Source organism: Helianthus annuus, chromosome 7, assembly GCF_002127325.2.
Source record: "Helianthus annuus cultivar XRQ/B chromosome 7, HanXRQr2.0-SUNRISE, whole genome shotgun sequence".
Classification (NCBI taxonomy): Eukaryota; Viridiplantae; Streptophyta; class Magnoliopsida; order Asterales; family Asteraceae; genus Helianthus; species Helianthus annuus.
The window spans coordinates 117245073-117251045 of NC_035439.2; positions in this window are offsets into that span (position 1 = coordinate 117245073).

Sequence of the window (5973 nt, forward strand, 5' to 3'; positions counted from 1 at the left end):
ATTTCTGAGAGTCTTACATTTCTCTTCACCCTCACGTCCACCTACTACTTAATTCTAACGGACACACCTGTAACAATTATCACGGGCTCACGAAAGTCATGCGTTTCTTGTGTACTGGCCAGGTACACAATCCACACACTAGTTTCGTGTCTTCGTGTAATTGTCACCTTATGTCCGAAGAATTAGGTTTCGGCACGTGTAACATTTCCAAAACTTCATTACCATTCTTATCATTATTTTTCACTTAAAATTTTCCTTTCATTGTTAGGTTTTACCATCACATGTACTTACATATATTAAACACATGTACTTGGGTCAATATGTCAAATTACATACCTTGGCGTCGGTGCTAGACCGCATCCACAAATCATTCTTTTCAAGCAACCATGCTTACCTTACACATAACATATAGTTAGTTATCTTCCAATACATACTTAAGCACATACTTACCTTTGCTTCTACCTTTAGATCTTGGTCGAGTCTCGGATTGTACGGGTTTCTTGTGATAAGAGCACACAGGTTCGAGTTCAAGTGCCTATCCTCTTGTACTTGATTCTCTCAAACCAGGGCTCTGATACCAACTTGTTACGCCCTAATTCACGTCTGACCAAAAGTCGCAGCGGAAGTGCATGTATAAAAATTTCTTCCATGACAATACCTTGGCTTATTTGAATTTTATTTTCAAAACCACTTTTTTTATATAGAATACAACAACTGACTCAATTATAGAATAAATCATAGCTTATGTACAACAAATTACATCCTTAGACAACCCCGTACAATCCCTCAAGTGACTCGGTCCTCGATCTTTATACCTTGATGATTCTCCGTGTCCCGTACAACCTGCATTCACCACATACATTCAAAACATTAGCACACAATGTATAAACAAGATCATTCACGTACACTTCACATCTCTTTCTTTATCAACTTCAAGAATTACATCTGCGTATCCATTTCCTGGTGAGGCTTCATGAATGTACCTGCATTACTTATCATTCTCGTGGTACACCATCAATAACGTTAATCATCAATGTGTCTAAATCATACACATATACGTATTTACATACCCACATACATATACATCTACATACGTACATACACTCATACATACCCTTATACATACCTACATACACAACTACGTACTTACATATCCTTCCTACAACTAGACATACATTCAAACACTCATGCATATTATTAAGCGTAACTACATAACCCACTACATACGTACACTTGGAGTTATAAACACACATACCTTTCCTTTATCAAAAATGCATCAGAAACTTGATTTCGGTCCATTCGGGAGCTTAACGGAGCGCCGGGACACGAACTGGATCAACCGGGTTCACATATGGAAGAAAACAGAAAACATAAACTCTGGGCACCGTCGCCGACGCCCATATTGGCCGTCGGCGACGCACCTCCGTCGTTCAAAAGCCCCGTAGACAGAAAACTAGGCCGTCGGCCAAAACCCAATTCCCACATGCCGTCGGCGACGGCCCTTCTGGGCGTCGGCGACGGCTCCTCGTTTATTCATTTTCCTGCTGTGTTGTTTCGTCGTTCGCATAAACTAAAATTCGCATAACTTTCAACCCGTTTACCCGTTTAACCTCCCGTTCCTTTCTACATACTTGTAAATTCATCGTTTATCATAAGAACCTAAAACCCGACATCCGGATTAAGGAAATTCTTGTCTTACACGCTCTTGGCTTATTATTCACTTATGAATTATTCGACCCGTTATGGGTATTTATACATTAAAAGGTCTATAACTTACATAACCCTATACCTCGCTTTCAAACTAAACCAAGACATTACTCTAATCGAATAACTCACTTCTAGATGACTTTTAAGGTCGTTTACCCGAAATCCCTACCAAGGGCGTTTTTGTCAACTTGCCCCATTGTTAGCAACAAAGCACTACCTGGCATAAGTAACCAATCCTACCACCTAGTTACGATTTTTAATCACGCATACCTTGCTCGGATCAAAGCTGAGATCCGTTTAATACTTCATCGATATCATACCATTTGTTCCTATTCGACTTCAGTTATCATACCTAGTTGAGTTGCATATAACTTTACATAAATAACTAAGAAGTGATTACGGAATCACTTACCTTGAGCGACCAAGTTCAAGCATAGGTTCCATGTTTACTTTCGACCCGTTAGCCTCCGTGCTTGAGTTCGTAGATATGTTATTCATCCTTACATGTCAATACATTAATATCCTTGTTAGCATACAAGACCACACATAACATCAATCACATTAATCCTATGCTCAACCTTTGACCTTTATTAGTCAATTTCTAACAAGCATAAAGCATATACTCAAAATCATATCTTTTCAAGCTTATATAATTTATCATGTCATTACACATTCATACATTGATCTAACTACGTTCCATATGACCTTTATAATCTTGTAATTGTCAACCATATTCAAGTTAACAATTTAACAAAACCTTAACATCCTTTTTTACTAATAAATCACTCTACCTTTAGTGCACGTCCATATCAATTCACCATCAAACCTCTAGACCAACACATGACGTTTACCGCATCATTTAAGTACGAAGTTCAACTTCTAAGCATACCTTTTATCAAAGTTGTTTTATCAATTAAAAACACATATGTATTTCAATCAAAACGCATATTTCATGCTAACCTATCGTTTATCACTTCATTATTACATTCTATACTTTTTCCATCCATCATTATACATAATTCATCTAAAATCGTCACTTAGGCATTTCATCATACACTTGGTGGGCGTACCGTTAATTAAGCATAGTGTACAAGTATCATTTGCATAACATGACCAATCCATATCAATATCATCAAGAACATCAATATTCAATAGAATTTCACATAACTTCTCTTCTCATTCAGCTCTAACTAACAATTTATCATTATAAACAATTATCATACATTCCCTCATCCAATTTTAACACTTTACAACTCATATTCATTCTACTCTAAGTGGGTTTTCATTCCCAACATTGATTTAATCGATTTCAAGCATTCATAATGTTCTAGGTGATGATCTTAGTTCAATATCATACTAATTTCATATAAACACATGGAATTTCTTGAAACCCTACATATTCAAGATCATCAAACTATCAAATTCTTCTTACCTTAAGCTTTAATAGGCCTAGATGATCCAGAAATCATTGACATGCATGAGATTTAGTCACGATTGGGGCTTCAATTGGCTGGATTTTGTGGTTAGAAGGGTTTCCCCTTCTTCTCTGGCCCTGGGCGTCGAACACACACACACACACCTGATGTGTGTGTGTTTTAATTCTTATTTCATTTTTATTCATCTAGCTTTCTTAACCTGCCACTTTTAGTCCCTTGAGTTTAATGTGGTAATTGCTTAGTCACAAACTTTACTACTATTATCTAACTTGTATTGTGACCAAGTTAAATAACATATTTGTCACATTTTATCTCGTATTCCATGAAATCTCATTAGAGAGTTAAACGTTCGGGTTTTGGGGCGTTACATCTATTCATATAATATGCATCTATTACACACCAGTACTGAAATTAAAATTACAATACCGACTGAAATTTAAAGTTACACTACTAGTAATAGGCATCCGTAGTTTTTTTTTATACACATACACACATATTTTATTATTATATTATATTATATTATTATTATTATTATTATTATTATTATTATTATAACCTTCTTCATCATCACTTCTACGGATATGGATTCATCCAGAAATCCATATTGCGCTCGTCGTACTTCCAGACGAGTCGCTCTCCCACCTGTCTCGTCCTTTCACTATTTTCTAAGATTTCCTCACCAAATGTCCTAAGTTCTTGTACGTTTTCTGCACTCATTGGGGGTGCAGGTTCTAGGACTGGGTTCGGAATCTGGGGTGCGGGTTCCTGGTACAGAGGTGTAGGGGCCTGGTATAGGTAAGGATTTTCTAGAATCTCCCTAATGAATACATCATTATCGTAATAGGGATCTAGAGGGTCTAACCCTGGGTAGGCTCCTAGGTTCTGCATGGGCATGTCTTCGTGTATCGGGTAACGTTGCACATAGTCCCTATTGTCGTCCCATCATGGGTCGTAATTTGGGTCTAAGGGATTTGGTGTGGGTACCCTAGGTATTTCCTCTGGATTAAAATCATGCATTTCTACTTGATTTTCAGGGTTTTCTATCTCCATTGGTTGGTCAGGAATTGGTGGTTGTGGTTGGGGTGCTAACATTTGCTCCAGGTTAGGGTCAGCTGCAGTGGTTGCTAAGATGTGAATGTTGGCTATACCCTTATTAAGCATGTCCTGGGCATAGGCATCGGTTTCTCTTTTGGCTGCGGCTAGTGCTCTCTGTTCTTGTAACTTTTTTATACGCTTTCTACGCTCATGTGCCCCCTACTGAACCATCCCCTCTTTTTCTGAGGAAATGGCTCTTCAGATTGAGCCTTAAATACGAATATTCCTTCTTCCGTATCAGCAGAGTACCCCGAAAGGGCAGACTGAGAAGAGGCACCTTCGCTTCTAGGCGAACCAGACAATTGACGGTACGCGTCAGATGGTCCTTGGTCGCTCATACTGTAAACTAACAAATAGTCAAATAACACATAACAATAAAATACAATTATGCACGTATTCCCGTAATTTATTTCCTAACAATTTTGAATTTTGGTATCAGCAGAAAACTTATGTGGCTGAATCAGTGGCTTAGCTCTGATACCACCTTCTGTCGCAACCCCCGTCCCCCTATTTATTTACGGGAACGGGCGGCCGCGGCCAGTTTCGGTGATATCTTGTTTTTGTCTAGTTTGGCAGCGGAATTTACATTAGGACCGTAGTTAGGAAATATTTGATCAGAGTAAAATACCACATTTCCAAAATATTAAACACATGGGATAAAACCCAAGTTTTCAGTACACATATTTTTATAGGAATAAATCCTTTTTTTTATTTAAAAAAACATATATTTCTTTTAGGTAACTTTATTGCCACTTTTCCAAGCCTTCAGTGCTGTCCAGCTGGCTTCTAATTGGCTTTCACATTTTGTTACCTGAAACGCGTTTAAAAATATTTTGTAAGTGGGAAATACTGGTGAGTTAATCCCAGTTCAATCAAGTTTTAATAAAAACAACTGTATAGTATTGAGGGCGGTCTCGCAGTTACATTTGTTTCCAAGTCATATCAATTAACACCCACGATACTGTCAAACCCGACTTGTGGAAAAGTTACTCCTCGCAAGGTAGTAACTAATTTTGTATACAAAACCCCAACATACCGACGACAATTGTATCCTTACAAATACTCAATAACTGCTTAATATATAATTAATTGTGTGAGGTTTTGTAAAAACAGTTTGCAAAAAGGAGATTACTCACAAAAAGGTTTACACAAAAAGAGGATTACTGTAACATTCCCAAAGTTTGTATTTATATAAAATATATCAAAACTTATGTTATTAAAAGGATGCATCATGGGTAAGTTGACCAATGGAAATATAATATACTTTACCATTTAATAATTAGATTTTAAAAAATACATTATATTTGAACCTACTCTATTTTTAATGAAACTTGGTTCAAAATGTAGATAAAAATATTCTCATTCTAATGGCATATTCATTTTTTATACAACGTCATATTTTATAAGTTATAAGCGCCAAATGAGTAAAGCAATTGAATTAATTATAATAATAAAACTAAAACTAATATATGAAAAATGTAAGTGTACGTGTACCTAAAGAATCACAAAAGAATTGAAATTGTGAATTTATGGTTAGGTATACGTGTATGTTCAATTAATAGAAAGGAATCTTTCAACTTGTCCAACAAGTTTTACACCAACTATAAATAAGAGCATATGGCAACTCTTATTTTCTCACATACCTGCTTTCAATCGCCCCTCTCTCTTTCTATACATATATTCAATTTTTATTAGTAAATTTCACCTATAATAATAATAAAGTCCTGCCCCGTTT